The following is a 26,523-nucleotide window of genomic DNA, read 5'->3' on the forward strand; positions in this document are numbered from 1 at the left end:
AAATGAAAACTTAATTTCAGGGTATGGGAATGAAGATAAGAATCCTGCAAAATAATAAAGTGACTTATGGAGAATAAAATGCTATTGATTCTTGCTCTAAATCATTAAATTCATGTTTGATGTCTTCCTATTAAATGAAAAAGAGGATAGTGCTAAAGAATATGATATTATTGTGGGTGCAGCCATATCACAGCACTCTTGATCTCTCTTGACGTGGATTAGTTCAAGAATTTACTTACTCAGCCAGTCATCATCCTTTTCACTACCTCCTCTGAGAATCTGAACCTCCCTCAGTGTCTTGTCTGTCATAGAACAGAAGTTCTATGATGGAGATTGTGTGGTTCTTATTGCTGAAGTAGAAAACCAGTCCTTGACTTTGAGATATTACAAATCAAACTAGGAAGAGGAGATTAAAAAATACTAAAACCAAATAAAAGATACCACTAGAATTATAATATATCTTGCTTATTTTAAGGAATTTTTAAAGAAGCCATAAAAATTACATTTTGTACTTTGTAACCTTCCAAGAGTGGAAAGGGGCTAGAGGTTGAATCATCAGTGGTCAAGGATTTAGTCAATTGCACTTCGGTAATGAAGCCTCCACAAAAACCCAAAAGGACAAGGTTCAGAAAGACTCCAGGTTGGTTAATTTGTGGAGGTGCAGGAGAGGGGAGCACCTGGGAGGGCATGGAGCTCTGTCCTTTCCCCATACCTTACGATATGCATCTCTTGTATCTGTTTCTGAGTTATTTCCTTCTGTAATAAACTGGTAATCTAGTAGGCAAAATATTTTTCTGAGCTCTGTGAGCCACTCTAGCAAATTAGTTAAACCCACAATGAGGTTATGAGAACTTCTGATTTATAACCAGTTGACCAGAAGAAGCACAGGTAGCATAGGCTTACAGATGTCATCTGAACATGGAGGTGGAGAGGGCTGTGTAGGAAGTCTCGTAGGACTGAGCCCTCAATCTGTGCAATCTGATGATATCTCTGGGTAGATAGTGTCAGAATTGAGCTGAATTCTCAGAAATCCTGCTGGTGTCCCAGAATTGCTTGGTGTCATGTGGGAGATCCTCACTCACTGCCCCCGACACAGACATTGGACTTGGGTCCAGGATCATAAAAGACTTTGCATAATTATTTAAGATTGATCCAAGTTATACCATATATCAAGAATTATTTCCAAGGGGTCAAAAGGGGGTGGGATAAGTTAAAAGATTGGAATTGACATAGATACACTGCTATGTCTAAAGTAGGTAACTAATAAGGACATATTGTATAGCACAGAAGAAAAAAAAGAAGCTAGAATCTGTTTGCAGGACATATGTTAAACTAACCTTAAAAATGCATTCCAATATACGTTGCTGCTGCTGCTGCTGCTGCTAAGTTGCTTCAGTCGTGTCCGACTCTGTGCGACCCCATAGACAGCAGCCCACCAGGCTCCCCCATCCCTGGGATTCTCCAGGCAAGAACACTGGAGTGGGGTGCCATTCCCTCTCCAATGCATAAAAGTGAAAAGTGAATATGAAGCTGCTCAGTCGTGCCGACTCTTAGCAACCCCATGGACTGCAGCCTGCCAGGCTCTTCCGTTCACAGGATTTTCCAGGCAAGAGTACTGGAGTGGGTTGCCATTGCCTTCGCCACTATATATATTCAGTTCAGTTCAGTCGCTCAGTCATGTCTGACTCTTTGTGACCCCATGAATCGCAGCATGCCAGGCTTCCCTGTCCATCACCATCTCCTGGAGTTCACTCAAACTCATGTCCATCGAGTCAGTGATGCCATCCAGCCATCTCATCCTCTGTTGTCCCCTTCTCCTCCTGCCCCCAATCCCTCCCAGCATCAAAGTCTTTTCCAATGAGTCAACTCTTCACATGAGGTGGCCAAAATACTGGAGTTTCAGCTTTAGCACTAGGTACAGACAAAAACTGTTTGATTCTACTTATACAAGATACCTACAAGAGCCAAATTCATAGAGCAAGAAAGTACATTGATAGATGTCAGGGGCTGGGAGTGGGGGTAGGGAAGGAAAATGGGGAGTTACTGTTTAATGGAACAGAGTTTCCATCTAGAAACACGAAATATTTGAGAGATGGATGATGGTAGGAGTTGCACAATAATGTTAATGTACTTAGTGCCACCGAACTATACAGTTAAACACGTTTAAAATAGTATGCTTTATATTATATGACTTTTATAGTAAAAAATATCAAACAAAGAATTAATTCCTTTTTAGTTGAATAGTATTCTATTGTATGAATATCACAGTGCATTCTTTCACATTTGGAGGGATATTTGGATGACTCCAATTATTTAACTTGTATGAATAAAGCTGCTATGAACATAAATACTCGTCTATGTATGAACGCCTATTTTTATTTATCAGGTGACTATCTAGAAGTAAAATGGTTGAATCATATGGCTAGTATTCATTTAACTTTTGTAAAAATCTGACAACTGTTTTCCAAAGTGGTTGTACCATTTTGTTTTCCCACTAGCAGTTCATTAGAGTTCTAGTTTCTCCATATCCTCTCTATTACTTGGTATCATCAGTGTTTTCAGTTTTAATAATTTTAATAGGCATGTAGAAATATCATTGCAGTTTTGATTTACATTTCATTAATGAATATTAAGAAGAGGTGGTAAGAATACACTGAAGAACTATACAAAAAGGATACTCACAACCCAGATAATCATGATGGTGTGATCACTTACCTAGAGCCAGACATCCTGGAATGTGAAGTCAGGTGGACCTTAGGAAATATCACTACAAACAAAGCTAGTGGAGGTGATGGAATTCTGGTTGAGTTATTTCAAATACTAAAAGATGATTCTGTTAAAGTGCTGTACTCAATATGTCAGTAAATTTGGAAAACTCAGCAGTGGCCACAGGACTGGAAAAGGTCAGTTTTCATTCCAATCCCAAAGAACAGTCATGCCAAAGAATGCTCAAACTACACAAAATTGCACTCATCTCACAGGCTAGCAAAGTAATGCTCAAAATTCTCCAAGCCAGGCTTCAACAGTATGTGAACCGTGAACTTCCAGATGTTCAACCTGGATTTACAAAAGGCAGAGGAACCAGAGATCAAATCATCAACATCTGTTGGATCATCAAAAAAGCAAGAGAGTTCCAGAAAAACATCTACTTCTACTTTATTGACTATGCCAAAGCCTCTGACCATGTGGATCACAACAAACTGGACAATTCTTTAAGAGATGGAAACACCAGACCACCTGAACTGCCTCCTGAGAAATATGTATGCAGGTCAAGAAGCAAAAGTTAGAACTGGACATGGAATAACAGACTGGTTCCAAATAGGAAAAGGAGTACATCAAGGCTGTATATTTAACTTATATGCAGAGTACATCATGAGAAATGCTGAACTGGATGAAGCACAAGCTGGAAATAAGATTGCCGGAAGAAATATCAATAATCTCAGATATGCAGATGACACCACCCTTATGGCAGAAAGCGAGGAAGAACTAAAGAGCCTCTTGATGAAAGTGAAAGAGAAGAGTGAAAAAGTTGGCTTACAACTCAACATTCAGAAAACTAAGATCATGGCATCTGGCCCCATCACTTCATGGCAAATAGATGCGGAAACAGTGGAAACCGTGACAGACTTCATTTGTTTGGGCTCCAAAATCACTGTAGATGGCGACTGCAGCCATGAAATTAAAAGACGCTTGCTCCTTGGAAGAAAAGCTATGACCAACCTAGAGAGCATATTAAAAAGTAGAGACATTACTTTGCCAACAAAGGTCCATCTAGTCAAAGCTATGGTTTTTCTAGTAGTCATGTATGGATGTGAACTGGGACGACCCAGAGAGATGGTACGGGAAGGGAGGAGGGAGGAGGGTTCAGGATGGGGAACATGTGTATACCTGTGGAGGATTCATGTTGATATACGGCAAAACCAATACAATATTGTAAAGTTAAAAAATAAAAAAAAAATTAAAAAAAAGAAAGCTGAGTGCCAAATAATTGATGCTTTTGAACTGTGGTGTTAGAGAAAACTCTTGAGAGTTCCTTGGACTGCCAGGAGATTCAACCAGTCCATCCTAAAGGAAATCAGTCCTGAATATTCATTCGAAGGACTGATACTGAAGTTGAAATTCCAATACTTTGGCCACCTGATGTGAAGAGCTGACTCATTTGAAAAGACCCTGTTGCTGGGAAAGATTAAAGGCAGGAGGAGAAGGGGATGGCAGAGGATGGTTGGATGGCATCACTGACTCAATGGATATGAGTTTGAGTAAGCTCCAAGAGTTGTTGATGGACAGGGAGGCCTGAAATGCTGTAGTCTATGGGGTTGCAAAGAGTTGGACACAACTGAGTGACTGAACTGAACTGAACTAACTGAACTTGACTGATTTGGGGAGGACAGTAATTGAATAAAGTGTGTATTCTAATTTTAGGTATTCTAAACCATTTTGTAAGTTCTTAAAATTCTAGAACCCTATTATCTTATTAATGTCTATTCTCTAAGCATTTACTACATTGCTTGAGACAAAATAGACAGTTTTTTGTTGTTTCAATAGCTATTATTAGGACTATAAGGACTGAGATCTGGTGAGTGGAAAAAGCAAAGGCAGAGATATTTAGCATTTGTTCCTGGAGTTAAATGGGCAAAATTACATTTGCTTTTTCTTTAGCACACTTTGAGCAAATAATTCTTAATCACTTTATGTCCAAGTTTCTAATACAAACATATAGGTTGGCTGCAAACACTGAAAATTATTGAACTTAAGATAATTTTTAAGCCAATTAGGAATTTATGGTCCTATACATACACTAAGGTGATATAGCTGAATGAGAGATTGTTTTTGCACTGCTCTGGAATGTCTTTTGAGGGGCTCTCAGTCACTTGGCACACAGGCTATTTGAATATTCATCTTTCTTTTACTTTGGCTGACTTCTCCAGTTTAACAGCATAGTTCCCACTCTACTGGAGGGAAATACAGCTTAATAACAATCCTGTAACCGAAGGAACATCATGATGCCCATCCAAGTTCCCAAGTGAGAGTGAGATGTACCAGCATGTCACCATGCAAGGATTAAAGGACAGTTGCACAATGTATTTGATAACAACCATCAGACCGATCAACTGCCAAGGTCATTTAATTGTTAAAGCAGGGAAAACCCATCAGCTTGAACTTTTTACAGCCTAAATAAATCTGTTCTCTTCCAATAGCCCACGTGGCAAAAAGACAATGCCCTATATGATTATATGTTACACATAAGCCAAGGTGTAAAATATTTTTTAATTTGTCCTATTAATCTCCTGATTCTCTTCAGCCCTATGTGATATTCTTGTGTATGAATCCATTGTGTAATTAACACTTTACCTTTCTATTTTGTATACAGTTTGGAGAGATTTTTTTTTTTTCTGTTGCCTCTAATTGTATGGGAAAATGAGGCCCAGGAATGATAAATTTGGATTCTGGTGATGATGGAATAACAAACAAATAAAAATAGATTTGCTCTGTTACCTGAAAAAGGAAAACATTCTAAACAAAGATAAGAAACAAAAATGTAGAAGACATTTGAAATCAACAAACAAAGGATGGTGATCCCTGAGAGATGGGCCCCAAATAAGAGCACAGTGATAGCTCCAACTTGCTGCCATGAGATAATCTCCAGGCTTCAGTGCAGGGAGCAGAACCCAGAGTACTTTCTGAGTTGGGGAGATAATGCTAAGCTCAGGAAGACCATAGTGCTAAAATTTGCAGAGCAGAGTACCAGAGGGGTGATACCTGAGTTGAAAACGCTTGTGATTCTGTGGCATTAATGAATAAAATAAATGACCAAAAAGGAGTATAGAAATAGACTTGAACATTTGAACAATTGACTCTGAAAAAAGTGCAAAGATTCATCAAGAAATAAGTTAGTCTTTTCAACAAATGTTGCTGAAGTGACTAGGTAACTATAATGTAAAACCAATAATTTTGATTAATACCTTGCAATGTATATAACAATTGACTCAGAACAAATTAGAGTACTGATTTTAAAACTCAAAATGACAAAAGTTCTAAAAGGAAATGGAAGAAATTCTTTATGACCTTAGGTTAAATAAACACTTTATAGGTATAATCTCAAAACTATGGTTCATAAAAAAGAAAAAAACACAGATAAATTGGGACTTCAATTTGCTCTGTTACATGAAAAAGGCAAACATTCTAAACAAATATAAGAAACAAAAATGAGGAAGACATTTGAAATCAACAAAGGATGGCAATCCCTGAGAGATGGGCACCAAATAAGAGCCTAATTAAAACACCTAATTAAAAACGCCTACTTAAAAACACCTACTCTTCAAAAGACACTGTAAAAAGAATGAAGAAACTAACCATAGACAAGGAGAAAATAGCCATATATAAGCAAAAATCAAATATATGATAAATGACTTGGATCAAGATACTGAGTATACAAATCTTAAACATAACAGAGAGATCCTGGGTGGAAACGTACATTTGGAAGCTATCAGTAAACAGATAATTACTTAAAGACATACAATTTGTTGAGCTCATCAAGAAGGTGGATGGAGAGAACTTAAGAAGTGTAAGGAAATGCCTTGGAGCACTCAGCTGTTAAACATTTTAAGAGAAGGGAAAAGCACAGGAGACAGATGAGGGGCTAATTCCACAGGAAGAAAACAAGGAGACTGTGATGCCTTAAACACCATGAAAAAAGTATTTAAGGGAAGAGGAAGTAGTCACTTATGTTCAATGATTTTGGTAGCTCAAGTAAGTTGAGGAGTGAGAACTGATCATTAATTCTATCAATAGAACTGACTATTAATTCTATCAGGCCATTGGTGACATTGACAAGGGTCCTATTTTGTGATGGAATAATAAAGGCCAAATTCTATTTGGAGTGGTGGATTTAGGAGAAAATTGGAGGTAAAGAACTGGAGATGGCCAGTCCTGACAATTCTCTCAAGGAACTTTGCTTTAAGGAGACCAGAAAGTTAGGATGATACCAGGAGGAGGGGGAAGTGGAATCAAAAATTGTTCCTTTCCTCTGTACAAAAATGAAAGAAATAACAGTGTGGGTGCTGATAGGATTAATTCAGAAGATAGAAACAACTGGTGATACAAAGAAGAGAGGGCAATAATAGAGTGGCATTCTTGAGTAAATTAAAGGGAATAGGATCTGGCTCAGAGAGGAAAGAGTTAGCCTTAACTAGGGATATGGACAGCTACTGGCTATAAGATAGAAGAAAGAGAACTATGTAGACATTAACTGGGGCTTCCTAGCTGGTGCTAGTGGTAAAGGACCTACCTACCAGTGCAGAAATATAAGAGATGTGGGTTCAATCCCTGGGTTGGGAAGATCACCTGAAGGTGATCTGAAGGAGGTGATCTGAAGGTGATCTGAAGATCACCTGAAGGAGGGCGTGGCAATGCACTCCAGTATTCTTGCCTGGAGAATCCCATGGACAGAGAAGCCTGGTGGGCTACAGTCCATGAGGTTGCAGAGTCGGACACGACTGAAGTGACACAGAATACAGGCATGCATGCAGACATTACTATTGCAAAGTGGAAAGATATGACAGTAGGAGCTTATAAAAGTTCTATTCTGAGTGATTCTATTAGAGGCAGTGGTATACTATGGTTACTTTTACTCAACAAAGGCAAAATTAATAGCTGTGAGACAGATCGTATGTCCCATAAATCCTAATGTATTTACTATATGGTCCTTTTCAGGAAAAAAAAAAAAGTTTTCCAAAGACATGGGAGCTTCTGAGTCATGTATTCAACAAAATTTTAGCAAGTGTCTACTCTATACCATGCTCTTTACAAGGCAGTGGGATAGGAAAGGCTACTGAAATTGACATTATCTCCCATTTTTCCCCTGCTCATAATGTCTGATTATTTTCCTCAACACACCATGGAAGGGGCTTCTGCAAGTTATCACAACTTAAATGACATATATGGTAGATAGTCCCTGTCCTACTTATCCCCTTGGCCAATATAATACATACATAGACTGGATGAGACCATGTCCTCAAGACCCTAGAATCATGCTTTCATCCTCCTTATGTGAACTTTCAGCACATCTGTCAAAAAACCAGGGACAATGGCAATGTGCTCAGTCACTTCAGTCATGTCCAATTCTGTGACCCTGTGGACTATAGCCTGCCAGGCTCCTCTGACAGACAACTTATAAATTACTGTGTTAGGAGTTTGGAAGACATCCACGCAGATGAATAAAGGAGGAGGTGTTGGGTCCATAAGAAGAAGTTAAAAATAGTGATTTGGGCTAGAAAGAAATACAATTTTAAGAATCATTATCATGTAGATGATAGTTGAACCTATGGGGGCAGAAAAAAAAAGAAAAAAGAAACATATGGGTTAGTCAAGGAAGTTAAAGGTAACGAGAAGATAATAGTATTGTGCGAGTCAATTCAATTCAATTAACTGCTCACTATTTGCCAGGACAGATATAGAGTTTGAGCAAAGTCATATAATATAAAATGAAAGAGGAATAAGGTAGAAAACTAACTTGAACCTCCTAGATTACTTGGGGAGAAAATGTGTAAGATGGTACTTCACTGAACGAGTTCACAAAATACAGCATTTAACCATATTTTGAACACATTTCTATGACTGTAAATTATTTAATGTCATTATGTTTACACAGCCAAGCCACCCAAGAAGTATTTTTATTTATATTTTACACAACTTTTTTCCACTTTTACACAATTTATTCAGAATATCACATTCTTTGTCTGAATCCATTGATATGGGAGATTCCTCAAAAGTGGCATCTTTGTTTCCTTCAAACTAGTTTTCATATTTTACATGTAACTCAACACATGTCAAAAGTAGTTATATTTATTAAATAATGGCCTAAAATTTTTGTTTACAACTTTCTTATTTATTTAGCCTTAATATATTGTTTCCCATGATAGCAGAATCAAAGCAGCATTGCCTGGTGATAACCTTTCCATCAGCTTGTTTCAATCCATAATGAGCAATAAAGCTGTCACCTTCTTAATTCTTCCTCTGCCTACTGCTCTCTTTATGACCCTGAAGTTCATTTATAACGGAGGAAGCAGTTAGACGCACTCTTGCTGGGCTAGGTTCCCAGAAGTATACAGTTTCACAGAGAAAGCAAATTTTGAGGTTATATCCCTCTCTTTTTCTAATTTTTAAAAATTTCTTCTTTTAAATAAAGGCAAGGTAAGCAGCTAAACATGTGGTTGATCTGATTAGAAAATTAGAAATCAAGTGGCCCTGATTTTAAAACAGTGTATAAAATAATCTTTAAGAAAAATGTTTTTTCAGTAAATGTATTTTTAAGGAAAGCCTTTCTGATATGTTTTCTAAGTCATTAATTTGGCTTTAGTGTCAGTTGCAGTATGAGAGGACAAATAGCTATTTTAAAAAATGGCATCCCTCTCTAAAATATTGATGCAGATCCAGGTTTCTTAATCTTGACACTATTGACATTTTGGCTGAGAAACATTTGTTTGTGGGAGGCTATCCTGTGTAACAGGGGATATCTAACAGTATTCCTGGCAGCTACTCACTCGATACCAGCTGTAACCCTCAAATTGTGATAATCAAAAATGTTTCTAGACATTGTCAAGTGTCCCTGGGGGTGGGGGACCATAGGGAAGGAGGATGAGAATAACTAAGGCAAATTTAACAAAATCAATCTTATTTAATGCTAATTATTGAAGAAAACTTTTTTTGCAGAGGTTTTGGGGCTTTAGCTTGTTTTTATTTTCCTTCCTTTCTTCCTTCCTCTCTTCTTTATTTTCCCCTTCCTTCTTTTCTTGCTTTAATGCATAAATCCTTATTCAGCAAATATTTTATATGACAGTCCAATATGTAAAATTTTACATAAAATTCCAATGTGTAAAATCTAACCTATGAGATGAACTCCTTGAAATGTGTTGTCCTGAGGCTTAGTGGATCTATCATTATTTTTATTTTCTGTTTTTTATGATATAAAATCTTGCTGCCCCAGAAGAGGCTGCTGCTCCCAGGGTTAGTCCTTTCTCAGCAATAGGCTCAACTGAGAACACGTCTCTCATATACAAACCAACCAATCCCAAGTCTATAACCCCCACCACCTCCTTATCCAGCCCTCACATGCCAAGCCAGTATCACTTGCTCTCTGTCTTGGGCAACCACCGAGCATCCCTTTAGCCCAAAGCCTGCTGGAATTATTTAAACTAGCCAGTCCTAAACTATATCCCTAACCCTACCTTCCCTTTCTTGTGAAATCCTCAATAAAGCCCCTGGTCTAGACTAGCCCTTTGCCCTTATCTTCTGCCCCCTGATCAAAACCTGGGCACTTCCCTTGTGGCCCTGCACGGCTTGTAGTGACCCTGCTCTTTGGGACCTGTGAGCAAAATGAACTTCCTCCAAGCCTCATGCTCTCTTCTCTCTGTGGCCACATCAACTTTACCATGGAAGTAAGCATCCATTTACTTTTACACAGAAGTCCAATGTGTACAATTTTACACGGAGAACTAATATATAAAATTCTTACAGATGCCCTGTTCTCCTTGAAAAGGTGTGGTCCTGAGACTTACAATAATAATCAAGTTTTTACTTCTGTATTTTATGATATTTGTGAGTTGTGAGCAACACTTTCAGTCTTAAAACACTGACCTCTTGATTGGGCCTTACCTTCCAACTCTCCAGTCCAATGACAACTAAACAGGTCATGTATGTATCTTGACTTCTTTAATCCTCATGAATGAATTAATGTAGGTCTTCTCACCTCAGATTTACAGAAGCCTAGATCTTAAGCAGTTGCCTAAACTTAATTTCAATTTTTTCCCACAGGAAAATACTTTCTTAAATTGAGTTTTAAATAAGGGTGAGACACTATGTTAGGCTTGTATTATATGTGGTAGATTAGAACTCCGGGAGTTGGTGATGGACAGGGAGGCCTGGCGTGCTGCGATTCACGGGGTCACAAAGAGTCGGACACGACTGAGCGACTGAACTGAATTGATACCAATTTCACTACATCACCACATCACTATATGTGTATGTGGCAGATTATGCCAATTTCACTACGTCACTACCACACAATTTCACTCACCTCACACGCTAGTAAAGTAATGCTTAAAATTCTCCAAGCCAGGCTTCAGCAATACGTGAACCGGGAACTTCCAGATGTTCAAGCTGGTTTTAGAAAAGGCAGAGGAACCAGAGATCGAATTGCCAACATCCACTGGATCATCAAAAAAGCAAGAGAGTTCCAGAAAACATCTATTTCTGCTTTATTGACTATGCCAAAGCCTTTGACTGTGTGGATCACAATGAACTGTGGAAAATTCTGAAAGAGATGGGAATACCAGACCACCTGACCTGTCTCTTGAGAAATCTGTATGCAGGTCAGGAAGCAACAGTTAGAACTGGACATGGAACAACAGACTGGTTAAAAAAGAGTACGTCAAGGCTGTATATTGTCACCCTGCTTATTTAACTTATAAGCAGAGTACAGCATGAGAAAGGCTGGGCTGGAAGAAGCATAAGCTGGAATCATGGTTGCCAGGAGAAATATCAATAACCTCAGATATGCAGATGACACCACTCTTATGGCACAAAGTGAAGAAGAACTAAAGAGCCTCTTGATGAAAGTGAAAGAGGAGAGTGAAAAAGTTGGCTTAAATCTCAACATTCAGAAAACGAAGATCATGGCATCCGGTCCCATCACTTCATGGCAGATAGATGGGGAAACAGTGGAAACAGTGGCTGGCTTTATTTTTCTGGGCTCCAAAATCACTGCAGATGGTGATTACAGCCATGAAATTAAAAGACGCTTACTCCTTGGAAGGAAAGTTATGACCAACCTAGATAGCATATTCAAAAGCAGAGACATTACTTTGCCAACAAAGGTCCATCTAGTCAAGGCTATGGTTTTTCCAGTGGTCATGTATGGATGTGAGAGTTAGACTATAAAGAAAGCTGAGTGCTGAAGAATTGACACTTTTGAAATGTGGTGTTGGAGAAGACTCTTGCGAGTCCCTTGGACTGCAAGGAGATCCAACCAGTCCATCCTAAAGGAGATCAGTCCTGGGTGTTCATTGGAGGGACTGATGTTGAAGCTGAAACTCCAATAATTTGGCCACCTCATGCGAAGAGCTGACTCATTTGAAAAGACCCTGATGCTGGGAAAGATTGAGGGCAGGAGGAGAAGGGGACGACAGAGGATGAGATGTTTGGATGACATCACCGACTCGATGGACATGGGTTTGGGTGGACTCCGGGAGTTGGTGATAGACAGGGAGGCCTGGTGTGCTGTGATTCATGGGGTCACAAAGAGTCAGACACGACTGAGCAACTGAACTGACTGAACCAATGCTAATATTAAGGATTGAATGTTGTCATTATGTACTTTGTGGATTAGTTTCAGCCTCACCCATCTAAGTTCTTGCCATTACTTTGTATCCCTACAACTGACCGAATTTAAACCACAATGCAAATTTAAATGTGTTACTTTTTCTCAGAACCATATGATGACTTGCATCACTTATCATATATGGGTTAAGCTCTTTAAGGTAGAATATAGGGTTCTCCAGTATATAGCCTCTGCCTAGCTTTCCACGCTCATAACTCGTGAGTATTATTATACTGCTTAGAACTTTTCCTGTATCTACTCCAACCTTCGCATCAATATGAGTGTTTCTGACATGGATGCTTCTACATCTCTGCATGGAAGAGACCTTTCCTTTTAGCTAATTCCTTTTCATTTATTACAACTAAATTCACAAATTATCAACCTTAGTAAAACCTTCCTTAGTAACTCTACTTTTAACTCCAGGTTATATACATTTGTTTCTATTCTTAATATTTTAATAATAACCCATTATCTCTCTATCATTACTTTTAGAGCACAGCAATATAGCTGTCTGTTTTTCAAGGATTGGTTTTTTTTTTTTCTTTTTTTGGCTGCATTCTGTGGCATTGTGGGATCTTAGATCCAAACCAGGCATCGAACCTGGGACCAGGCAGAGAGTGCCAAGTCCCAACCACTGGACAGCCAGGGAATTCTCTGTAATTACCTATTTTAATGATTATCTCCTCTACTATATGCTTACCTCCTCTACTATCCTTTTATGAGGACAACATTGTAGAGTTGATTTTATAGTCAATCCCTTGAACAGACCACGCATATGGGAATTGAGGGCTTCCCAGGTGGTGCTAGTGGTAAAGAACCTGCTTGCTAACACAGGAGATGTAAGAGAGGCAGGTTCAATCCCTGGGTCAGGAAGATCCTATGGAGGAGGGCGTGGTGAACCACTCCAGCATTCTTGCCTGGAGAAATCACTTGGACAGAGGAGCCTGGCTGGCTATGGTTCATAGGGTCACAGAGAAGTGACCAGTTGAAGTGACTTACCAGAAGTGACCAACTGGACACAGTTGAAGTGACTTAGCACGCATGCACGAGAATTGTAAATATAAATTTTTGTTAGCTACATGGATTAATTTCATCATCGTATCCTCAGCTTACAACTAGGTCAAATTTTCATAATGGTCCTTTAAAAATAATCTTTTAAAAATAGAACAGTCTCCTTAGCTTGCCTAGAATATGCTATTGAGTGCAAATCTCAATTGAGAAGGTATGAAGAGATCTACAGAAATTCATTACCTTTTTTTGAAAAATAATTATGTGACTTTTTTTCTTACTGATTGCCATCGGCAGACTCATCTTTGAGGATAAAGGATGGCATATATATTTGGGGATATTTTAACAGTAACCAAAGTAGGACATGACTCATTGAGCCTCTAAACCACCTGAATTTATATGCATTTTAAGTTCTGAAATTAAATAAATGGGGGAAGTCAACAGTGGAAATCAATGGTTTAGAAAAAATATAAATTTACACGATCTTATTGAAGTAAATTGTGTTCTTATGAAACCTAAAATATTAGGGACGCTATGTATAAAATCTTCCCTTGTAGCTCAGTGGAAAGAATCTGCCTTCTAACGCAAGGCGACTTTTTTGATCCCTGGGTCAGGAAGATCCCTTAGAGGAGGAAATGGGAAGCCACTCTGGTATTCTCACCTGGGAAATCCCATGAACAGAGTCTGGCAAGCCACATGCAGTCCATGGGGTCTCGAAAGAGTCGGACACGACTTAGCAACTAAACAACAGCAACAAGTATAAAAGCTTAGGTGATACTTAACTGAAGTCAAAGGGGTTTGCAATCAGGTAAGCAAAGGTTTCAAGGTGGTGTTTGTTTGTTAATTTATGATTGTCCTTGTCCAACTTGTTTGTCCTTTGTGAACACTTAGTGACTTTTCTCTCTCACACTCTCATGCCCTAGAACTCTCGTTATTCTGGCTTTCCTTCCCTGTATGTTCAGAAAACTGCACTGGAAGCTAAATGGGAAATTATGCCCTATTTTAACCTAGTAAAATTCTTTATTAGACCCTGGAAATGAATTCTCACTTGATTATATCTGTAAATTAAGGCTGACATATCGTTCATTAAAGATGAATGCTAAATGATCTCTTCTTGGAAAGCATCTTTCAGCTAAGATCACTAAAGCCCTGTGTGTATGTAATATTCAACAGGGATATAATATGTGAACAATTATAACGTGAGTCACTGTGATTCTCTGTCTTTGCAAAAGCATTTCTTTTTGAAAACTGTGGGTTTTTTTTTTTTTTTCAAAATTATCTTTCTTTTCTCTGCTTAGTAGAATCCAGGGCTCAGCGTTCTACTGTCATTCTTCCTTGAGGTAAAAGTAAATGCCTGAACTTTCCCAGATGGTCATGTTGGAACTTAATTGCAGACACACCTCTTGCTACAATTATGTGTGAAAATTGGAACTAACTTTTTTTAGAAGCCTACAAAATGTTAGTCATTGCATCATGATTATAATACCATGAGGCAGAATTATTATGCCCATTTTATATATGACAGGAGCAAATATTAATAGACTTCCCCAGTGGTCCAGCAGTTAAGACTCTGCTTCCAGTGCAGGGGCCCAGACTCTATCCCTGGTCAGGGAAAAAGATCCCACAAGCTGCAACTAAGTGTTTGCGTGCCTCAAGTAAATATCTCCACGTACTTCAACTAAAGATCCTACATGCTGCAACCAAGATGGAGCATCCTGTATGCTACAACTAAGTCCCAGCATGGTCAAATAAATAAATAAATGAGTAAAATATTAAAAAAAAAAAAGTACTGTGATTGCCTTCACCTACTTCTTAGAATAGTCTACATAATTAGCTAAAGGAAAGAACCATTTCAAGGTCAAAGTACAGTTAGGTCTTGCAGTTTGGGACACTTAGCAAGACCTGGCAGGGATGTCCAGTGCCTGTGGAGGACTCTTAACAGACTCACAGACTTCATTCACAAAACTGAGGTCACACAGATGGTCCAGCCTTTCTGCTCCTTCATATTGAATTCACTTCAGACTGCTCACCCCTAAGCACAACCATACTTGCTTCTTTAGATCATCACTGCAAAGACTGATGGTCCACTATTTACACTCTCTCTTTCTAAATCTGGCTCATTTTCCATTTTCCATGATTCTTATTACATTTTACATATGGACTACCATGATAATTCACACTCTTGGTCTCATCTTTTGGATTGTTTTGTTGTTGTTCCTTTATACTCTGCACTCATACTTCAAGGCAGAACAGGAAAGTTATTAGAAGCATAAATTTGGACATCAGATTGTGGGATTTCCAATGACATCATCAGTTTTTTAAAGTTGTGTAATACTGAGCAGTGAATATAAAATCTTGATTCTTCAGTCTCTGCATCTGTAATACAGGCACTTAATACACATGCTTCAAACAGTAATAGTAGGAACAACTGAGTGAAAACAGATAGCCAATGAGAATAATGCTTGTCACACAGTAAGCACTCAATAAATGTTAATATCATCATCATCATCACCACCACACCATCATTATTATATACATTCTCACCATTGTACCAAAGCTGCTTTATCAGTACCATTAAGTAACTCTTATTTTTTTAAAAGCAATGGTTGTGTGTCAGTCTTGTTATTTTTGACTCACATGTGAAAAACATTTTCCTGTCGACCATTGTGTCAGTCAGAGTCTAGCAAGGAAGCAAACCGCTCTACATATTTCAAGGAGTACGGTGTGAGTCCTAGAAATTAGTTACTTACAAAATTGTATGATGGATTGGAGGATTGGAAGCCAGAAAGAGCACCTTTGTACTACTGAATCCAAGAGCACACTGTCACTGATGTGAATCAGAGGCCAGGATGCTTCTACTTCCTTCCTACAGAGAAGGCAGTAGCAACCCACTCCAGTACTCTTGCCTGGAAAATCCCATGGACGGAGGAGTCTGGTAGGCTGCAGTCCATGAGGTTGCTAGGAGTTGGACACGACTGAATGACTTCGATTTCACTTTTCTCTTTCATGCATTGGAGAAGGAAATGGCAACCCACTCCATCGTTCTTGCCTGGAGAATCCCAGGGACGAGGGAGCCTGGTGGGCTGCCGTCTATGGGGTCACACAGAGTCAGTCACAACTGAAGCGATGCAGCAGCAGCAGCAGCAGCAACTTCCTTCCTATGCCCCTTCTACTTTCACCATTATGAATACCACTCACACTCATGAAGCTAGGCTCAAGCTACCAGAATCTCTAAACTATTTTTGGCAATCACATTTCACACTACTGCTTGTTAACAAACTGCAGCAGGAAGGAGACCTATATCTCACATCATCCTTGGCAAAAGAGTTTTGGACATGTCATTTATAGCTTCTTTTACTCTTTTACTTTTGTCTTGAAAGTTGTTTCCTGATAACTTCAACTGTCACCTCCCTCTCAGTTCAGTCACTCAGTTGTGCCTGCATGTCAGGCCTCTCTGTCCATCACCAACTCCCATGGCTTACTCAAACTCATGTCCATCGAGTCAGTGATGCCATCCAACCATCTCATCCTCTGTCATCCCTTCTCCTCCTGCCTTCAATCTTTCCCAGCATCAGGGTCTTTTCAAATGAATCAGTTCTTCACATCAGGTGGCAAACGTTTTGGAGTTTCAGTTTCAGCATAAGTCTTTTCAATGAATATTCAAGACTGATCTCCTTTAGGATGGACTGGTTGGATCTCCTTGCAATCCAAGGGATTCTCAAGAGTCTTCTCCAAAACCAAAGTTCAAAAGCATCAATTATTTGACATTTGGCTTTCTTTATAGTCCAACTCTCACAGCCCATACATGACTACTGGAAAAACTATAGCTTTGTCTAGACGGACCTTTGTTGGCAAAGTAATGTCTCTGCTTTTTAGTATATTGTCTAGGTTGGTCATAGCTTTTCTTCCAAAGAGCAAGCATCTTTTAATTTCATGGCTGCAGTCACCATCTGCAGTGATTTTGGAGCCCAGAAAAATAAAGTCTTTCACTGTTTTCATTGTTTTCCCGTCTATTTGCCATGAAGTGATGGGACCAGATACCATGATCTTAGTTTTCTGACTGTTGAGTTTTAAGCCAGCCTTGTCAGCCTCCTCTTTCACTTTCATCAAGAGGCTCTTTAGTTATTCTTCATTTTCTGCCATAAGGGTGGTGTCATCTGTATACGTGAGGTTATTGATATTTCTCCCAGCAATCTTGATTCCAGCTTGTGCTTTATCCAGCCCTCCCTCTAGCTCTAGCTAACTACCAAATCTCCACTCATAACTCTGACATTCTTTCCCTTATTTCAAGTACATAACTCCAAGCATTATTGAAAATTTCCACATCTATCATATAAGAGCCTCAAATTCAATATATTTATAGCATAATGAAACAAACACAAGACTAAATCAAACTGTTTCTCTGTATGTATGATTTTAATTAGTGATACATTTTTTCCAAAGTGCCCAGGTACAAATTTTTGTTTTTCACAATCTCAAATTTCTCCTCCTCTTGCTTGATACATAGTTGAATGATAGAAAATCTAAGAATTAATAGACTGCATGGTCTTCAAATGACCTTCCATAAACATCAGATCTTTTATTTTGGCTTTTCCTGGAAAGGGTCAGTAACAACTGGAATTTGTACTCACTAACACAGCCTGATGTTACTGTACATTTTGGGGGGGTTCTGAATTGCAGAGTATTTTTACATTTAACTCTGTATAGTTAGGAATGCTGACATTTTACTATGGAAACTGGAGTCTAACAAAGACACTCACTGATGCAGAAGTTGTTACAACATAGGATGTAAAATTACTGGCAAGAAGTTGTATAAAATCAGATAGATTCAAATTTTATCTTTGATGCTGTGCATGTCCTTGGGGAAGTTACTTAAAATCTCAAATCCCAGGCTTACTTAAGTGTAAAAGAAAGGTTAAAATGATACCCACGTTATAAGGAGGTCATTATGAAGAATAAACATAATGATACAATAAGGTTCTTAATGCAATACTAGTCTCAAAATCCAAACAAACAATGTATTTTGTTTTGTATTATCGTTGCTTATGTTGATGCCATCACTCCTGTTTTTTTATTGTATTAAGGTCACGCTGGAGTTGGTATAATTTGATATTATACCTTATAGATTCACAGCTATAAAACTGAGCAGAAAACCTTAGGAACCTGTGGTGTGGATTCTATGGAGAATCCTTGGGTTCATGTAAGTAATAGATGTACTATGCTGAGTAGATTGGAAGGCAATAATAAATAAATTGGTCTGGCTTTAATCCTCACAATCAATTTATAAATATTGGTACTTAATATAATTCAGTTGATAAATATTAGTGTATTTAACACAATTATCCTTTATGTTGGGCTGGGAGGGAAATATTTAGGCATCAAACAGAATTTGAAAACCATTGCCCTGAGTCATCAGTAAACATTGTTCTCTTCTACTAAACATATTCTTGATAGCAGTAGGCTATGTCAGTATCTATTAGTAAATGTGCATTTTTAAAAATTCAGCTGAAAGTAGAAAGAGTTAAGTCACTCAGTCGTGTCCAACTCTTTGTAAAAGTCGACCCCATGGATCATAGCCCACCAGGCTCCTCTGTCCATGGAATTCTACAGGAAAAAAACTGGAGTGGGAAGCCATTTCCTGCTCTGGGGGATCTTCCCTACCCAGGGATCTAAGCTGGGCCTTCCACACTGCAGGCAGATTCTTTACCATCTGAGCCACCAGGGAAGCTCCTTAAATTCAGCTACATACAACAAATATGTTAAACGGTACAACATATTTTACAACACTAGAGAAAATGTTGATCTCTCACTTACACCTTATTTTTCAGTTTTTAAAATAAACTTCCTTTTTTAAAACTCTGTAACTTTATTATTTATTTACATATGGTCATGCCACACAGCTATGGGATCTTATTTCCCTGATCAGGGATGGAACCCGTGCCCCCTGCATTGGAAGCATGGAGTCTTCACCACTGGATTGCCAAGGAAGTCCCTATTTCTTTTGATAGTTTTGACAATTACTTTGATTGTATGTTGTAATAAGACTGAAAGAACTCCCTAGAATCATTGATTATAAATTACCAGGGATTACACAAACTTGCACTTTGGGTCAGTGACTGTCTTACAAAGATATTGCAGCTGTTAAGCTGGTCCCTATAACTCTATACGTGGAGCTCAATTAAAATTCCTTAAATAAATTCCTTATCATTTGCTAGATAATGACTTAGTTTGAACTTAATTTGTCATTATGCTTGTCTCTAACTTCAGTTCTGAAAAAAAATATTTATTTTTCTACCTTAAATTTAAAATACTGAATTTTGTCAAAATGCAGATAAGTTTCTTCTCTGTCTATACCAGCAGCTGTTAGAAACTTTTTTTCCCCCTCTCTCAGCAACTTCTAGATGTACCCACTGTGTATAACTGCCAAGCAGATTTGGGAGGTCACAGAAGAACAGAGCTGGAAAAATGAGAACATCACAGGGAGGAAGAAGTCCTCACTAAGGCATGAGCACATGTTGTTCTCCACCACACAGAACGTGTCAGTCTGCGGAGCACACCCTGGGACCTCCCACCATAGATATATTTCTGGCTTCAACTGGGAGAAGCAACAAGTTGACAGTCTCTGCTTCCTCATGGCAGCCAGAGACTTGCTGAAAACTGATATCATTCGGGCCTGTCTCCCTGAAAGACAAAGAACATAACATCCAAAAGAGTGAAACATATTCTCCCCACGTTGCTGGGGGAGGGGAGGGCGGGAGATCTCTGCCTGCTTGGCACAGCCAACTGTAATGAGAAGACAGCAGAGTTTTGCAAGGCAAGGGAGCTGGGGGAATGCTCTGAAAACCACACCTCTGCCTTTTGGTACTGGACGTCAACTGAAAATCATTCTTTGGGGACTGGTTTTTGGAAAGCTTTTATGCTCATGATGAAAGCACAAGTTCTAACAGACGGTCTGTCGTAGGACTAGAGCTTAGAAAGTAAATAGCACAAGCACATTCTTAATGTAGCAGCCCACTTGGATTGGCAGGCTACATTAAGGATAAAGACATCGCCATGATGGGGGCTTCCCAGGTGGCACTAGTGGTAAAGAATCTTCCTGCTAATGCAGGAGACCTGGATTTGATCCCTGGGTCAGGGAGATGCTCTGAAGGGGAAAATGTCAACCCACTCCAGGATTCTTGCCTGACAGGCTACATTCCACGGGGTCGCAAAGAGTCTGCCACCACTGAGCACACAGTATTGTATTCTTTAGGGAGGTAAAATGTACAGAAATATAACCTTTGTAGGAATTGTGTGTGTGTGTGTGTGTGTGTGTGTGTGTGTGTGTGTGCTGTGTGTGCTCAGTCGCTTCAGTTGTGTCACTGACTCTTTGCGACCCCATGGACTGTAGCCCTCCAGGCTCCTTTGTCTGTGGGATTCTCCAGGCAAGAATATTGCAGTGAATTGCCATGCCCTTCTCCAGAGGATCTTCCTGATCCAGGGAGCAAACCTGTGTCTCCTGCATTGCAAGCAGATTCTTTACCACTGAGCCACCATGGAAGCCCATGGTAGGAATTAGTACATCCTAAAAGAATGGTACAGATGAATTTCTCATGGGATCAAAGAAAAGAACAGCTACTTTCATTGAAAGAAATTACCAAAAGCTTTATAGAGGAGATGCCACCTATAAACAGTACTCAATAAAGAAAAACTATAAGAATAAGTTTGGAGGCTTCCCACTTCAGGGAAACAATTGTGCCATATTATTTTACCTTTATTGAATTAAAAGTAATTAGAATCTATTCAGCTAAAGCATCCTATTGGAATTTTAAATGGGGTTATATTACATTTATAAATTAAGTTGGAGAGAATGGATATCTTAAAAATATTTAGTCTTAGTCTACCAGCTTATCTCACTGAATTAACCTGATTTTCTTTAACTTGACTGAGAAGAGAATATTGGACTTTCACTTTCTCATATAATATCCATTTTCCATTGTTCCATCATGTAGTTTATTTTGTCTTGATAAGTGTTTGGATTTCTTGTCATTAAAATATTATTGGGATCTGAGTGCAGGGTAAGATCATAGAATGACCCTGTCTAAAAATAATGCCTGCCTCTGTGCTGAGTGTAATAAAGACGATGTTGCTTCAAGACAGAAATGTACCTTCCAATGAGATTCACTCTTGTTGTGTGTTTTCCTAACCTTTGCCACATTCATCTTTCTACAAACACTAGGCCTTCCAAAGTCTGAAAACAGAAAGCTAAGACTCCCTGAATTAGAGTGGATTAAAGGAATAAATTCGTGGTGAGAAATGTATTCCCTGATGAGAGACATTTTTCTACCCACCTCACAGGGTCACAACCTTTGAGACAGGCTATTTCTGTGGGAAATGGTGATTATAATCAGTTTTTGAATTTCAACAAAAATATGCTTAGGAGAAGATTGTTTTTCTCTGAACCAATAAACTACATCTAAATTTAGAAACCAGCCCCAAAGCATTATAGTCCCATGAAGAAACAGTTAATGGGTCATCTCTATATTGCTGAAGTATTGAATTAACATAAAATATTTTATAGGACATAATTAACAGTTTCAAAAGCACTTAAAAATGCCCAGATATGTGTGGTTTGGGATTCTATTTGAGAGGTTTTCTGAGACCTTCGTGTCTGTTCTTAGACCAGTCCTCAGTAGATTCCAGGTCAGGAAACCATGATCTGTATTGTTTGCTGCTTCTAAGTCGCTTCAGTCGTGTCCGACTCTGTGTGACCCCATAGACGGCAGCCCACCAGGCTCCCCCGTCCCTGGGATTCTCCAGGAGAGAACACTGGAGTGGGTTGCCCTGCCCTTCTTCCTGATCCAAGGATCGAACCTGCGTCACTTACCTCTCCTGCATTCGCTAGCGAGGTCTTCATCACTGGTGCCACTTAAAAGCGTAAGAAGCAGCTACAAATGGTGGAGTTAAGCCCAGTCCCCATGTAAGATGATCATAGCATCTGATGAACATTGAAAAAGCTCTGGAGATGGACAGGATCCATGACTAAGGACTCAGAGATAGTATTCTCCCATAATTCCTCTCAAAAAAGAAAAAAAAAGGAAAAGTATTTAAACAAATTATTTAAGCCATGTTAATATGCTTTTAAGTTGGGCTTGCCTGGTGGCTCAGTGGTAAAGAATCTTCTTGCAATGCAGGAGATGGAGGTTCAATCCCTGGGTAGGGAAGTTTCCCTTGGAGAAAATGGTAACTCATTGCAGTATTCTCGGACATACTGTAATGTGTAAACAAAAAAACATATGTTTTAAAAATGAACACTTATAAAACAATGAGAAATTTTGTCAGATCAACAATTTTATATCATGCATTCAAAACATGGATAATCGAAGACCAATGCTAATTTTAGCTGAAATTAAAAATAAAAAATTTATTTTACATATTCAACAATATTCATCATTATATTCATCATAATATCTTGTTCAATAGCAGAAAGCTTGTCCCAAAGTATGTAGCTGCTTTGAAAGAATTTGATGTGAATTATTATCAATTTTGGTAACATATACAAATTCATTTGCTTTATTTCAAATCAGCTTTAATCATTACCATTACAGACAATCCTTCACCTTTAAGTAAAAATGACTACATGCCCTATTGATAAGTGACAGGGGGAATTGTTGGGCCAGAAAAAAAAATTTTAAAGAGCAAACAAGGTTGAAAGAGACACTTGGCTGAGAGTTATGGTTTCTTACACAGAGTAAGACGAATGCTCAGAGAATCACTTTTAAGTCTTGCTCTCACACTCCTAAGGTCGGGGAAAACTTATTGGAAATGTTTCTTTGGTGTGCAGGCCAATTTTCTTCACATTCTATCAACCTGCTCCAGCATGGTGATGCGATTAGAAACTTTTTAGGCTGAAAACCTAGAAATCTTGATAATGAGAAGCTCATTTCTGCCCTCAAAAAATAATGGAAGTCCTAGAGGAATAGCAATCCAAATTCAATGAAAGAAACTAAGCTTTCACCCAAAACTTTGATCACATTACAGGAAAAATCCGTGGCATAAAACTAATGCTGGCTCTCACTTGGAGCCAATGCCCAGTTTGACTGAGCATAGAGCCAATACGAAAAAATCCAAAGCATTGAATAGCACCAAAGCAAATCCAGGTTTCGTGGCGCCTGAAACTTACATAAATCGTGAGTCCTTCTTTCAGAAGACTAATTTTAGGAAACACTTTGCAAAATTTACAGACACCACAAAGCGCATAGTGCCAAGGTTCCTAGAAAAATCTTTGCAAGAGCCCATGTAAGTTACAAGCCTGAAAGGCTTCTTTGCCTTCACAATATAACTACCTCTGCCATATCGACATGATGAAGAAGTATTTGACTTGAATATCTATTTCATGCAACTGTTAGAGATTGTATATGATAATATAATGCCAAGGGTAAAATTAGCACACATTTTGATAAAGCTTTCTTTCCCCATCTTTTCTTTGCTATAGCAAAAGATATCAACAATTGATTTTAAAAGGTAACCAAATGCTAAGAGAACCCTTTGAGACAGTTTTATACAGGAAAATCTCACAACTTATGTGTATAGAATTTTAAAATAGCAGATATTTTGATATTGTTATCTCAAAACAAGCAATCTCTCGCAGTTTGGAGATATTAATACTTTTTAAAGCACTTAAGAACTGATTAATTAATTGCTACTCTTGCAGATCTGGTTCCTGGGGGAGTAGACCCTGAAATGGAGATTATTATAGAGAAAGTTTGTTAGGGAGTACTCGTAGGATTGGATCTAAGAGAGGGAAGCTAGCGTAACTGGACAGAGGAAGAAGTTGAGCAATGATGCAACCACACTGGGCCTTAGCCAAGCCCACAGGAGCTCTGAAGGTGGAATTGTTATTGTCAATCCTGCATTGGAGTAAGAGAGCAGTGTTTGATATTCCTACATTAAGCCATCATGATATGCAAATTTCCTCTGGGAAGTAGATGCAATCTCGAGAAGGTGGTTCTTTTTATCTTATCTTTATTTTTTATTTATGTTTATTTACTTATTTGGCTGCAGCATTCAAGATACTAGTTTCCTGACTGGATCAAACCCATGCCCCCGGCAGTGGAAGTGCAGAATCTTAAGCTCTGGACTGCCAGGAAGTCCCAAAGAGGCTCTTTTTATTTTATTTATTTATTTATTTATTTTTAAATTTTATTTTATTTTTAAACTTTACAATATTTTGCCAAATATCAAAATGAATCCGCCACAGGTATACATGTGTTCCCCATCCTGAACCCTCCTCCCTCCTCCCTCCCCATACCATCCCTCTGGGTAGTCCCAGTGCACCAGCCCCAAGCATCCAGTATCGTGCATTGAACCTGGACTGGCATCTCGTTTCATACATGCTAGTATACATGTTTCAATGCCATTCTCCCAAATCATCCCACCCTCTCCCTCTCCCACAGAGTCCATAAGACTGTTCTATACATCAGTGTCTCTTTTGCTGTCTCGTATACTTTTTAAACCAGGCAACTTCCAGGGAGAATTAACAGGTTAGGGCTGTCATCCAGCTGCACTCCCAGCATCTGGGGAATACGTCTCTTAAATCTGCAGGTTTGGTCTGGGAAATGTGGATGAGAACACGATACTGTACTCTCGGCATCATCTAGATCCACCTCTTCAGATAAGTCCCAGAGTAGCTCCTCCAGGAGACTGGCTGGTCTCTTGATGGAGGAAACATATAAAAACAAGTTGAGTAGAGCCAAGTACAGGTGTCTTCTCCCAGTAGACTTCCTTGAACCATTGAAGCTGGCATCATGATACTCATTATATCCTTCTCTCATCAATTCTAGATACATCTTCTCCTCAGCTAGTGTCTCTAATAGAATCTAAATGGCTTACCTGGTGGTGTGACACAGGATCTTATCCCTGAAGGATATGAGCCTCTGGTCACCATGCTATTCTCAAGTTGCAACTACTGCACTCTTTCACTTGTAATAAAAATTGGCCAAGGATATGACAAGAGAACCGGCATGGATCACTTCTTTGACAAACACATTCCTCCTTGTTAGAATGGTGACGTCTCTTCTTGTATGCTATTCACTAAAAGTCCCCAAAACTCAGGCAGAAGCTACAGCTTAAATTTAAATAGGACTTTTGCTGTTTGGTAGCTCAGACAGTAAAGAATCTGCCTGTAATGCAGGAGACCAGGGTTTGATCAGTAAGATCAAAAGGTCAGAAAGGTCAGAAAGATCCCCCAGAGAAGGGAATGTCTACCCACTCCAGTACTCTTGCCTGGATAATTCAATGGATAGAGAAGCCTGGCAAGCTATAGTCCATGGAGTTGCAAAGAGTCAGATATGCCTGAGCAACTAACACTTTCACATTGCTCTTTTATCTAGTACATTCTTCCTTTAAGAACCAGGACCTCTAAGCCCAGAAACTAGAGAGCTCACATTTGTGGGTATGGAAACACAAGTTATTCCTTAAGCGACTAATTGGAATCATGATAAATGGGTCCATTCCTACTTCTACATCTTGGTTCCTAGACCTATGCATTGCATAGGGTGGAGGCACAGTATCATGGAAAGTTAATGTACATATTAATCCAGGAGGATGGCTCTCTTTCCTCACAAAGCTTTATTGCTGGTGCTCATCTGTGCCTTCAACAGGTCATTCCACCATTCTATCAGGCCAAAGACTTACAGGCAGTGCAACAGATAGTAGGAACACTGAATTCCATTGTTAAGTACTCATTACCTCTCCTTTTGTTACAGAATCGGTTCTGTGGTCTGTTATAGTAGTATGTGGGATCCAGTGTTGGTGGTTCAAATACCTTGCTAACCCTGAAATAATGTCAATTGAGGTTCTGGGGTAGCAAAAGTAAACTAAGGGTATTAAAGGCAATATTTATCCTATCCCAGTCAATGGAAATAAGTCATTGCTCCTTCCAGGGTGGAAGAAACCCAATGGAGTCAACTTGCCCTCATGTTTGGGGCTGATCTCTCGAAGGAGTGATGCAGTATTAGAGATTCTGCATCAGTCTCTGCTGCTGACTGGCTGGACACTTTCCAGGGACAACAGCTAAATCAGTCTTTTGTGAATGGGAACTCATATTTGGGGCCACATGCACAACCTCTATCTGTTTCCAAATAGCCCCTCTTTTCATA

General features: G+C 39.0%; 1 pseudogene; it reads right to left on the reverse strand.

The window, feature by feature from the left end:
- LOC147359558 (metalloendopeptidase OMA1, mitochondrial-like) overlaps positions 1 to 25,212 on the reverse strand; it is a 171,255-nt pseudogene extending 146,043 nt beyond the window's left edge.
- Positions 25,213 to 26,523: the final 1,311 nt, after the last annotated feature.

This window comes from Bos grunniens, chromosome 14 (genome assembly GCF_055505025.1).
Source record: "Bos grunniens cultivar Pamir isolate PY7600 chromosome 14, Bosgru_T2T1.0, whole genome shotgun sequence".
NCBI lineage: Eukaryota > Metazoa > Chordata > Mammalia > Artiodactyla > Bovidae > Bos > Bos grunniens.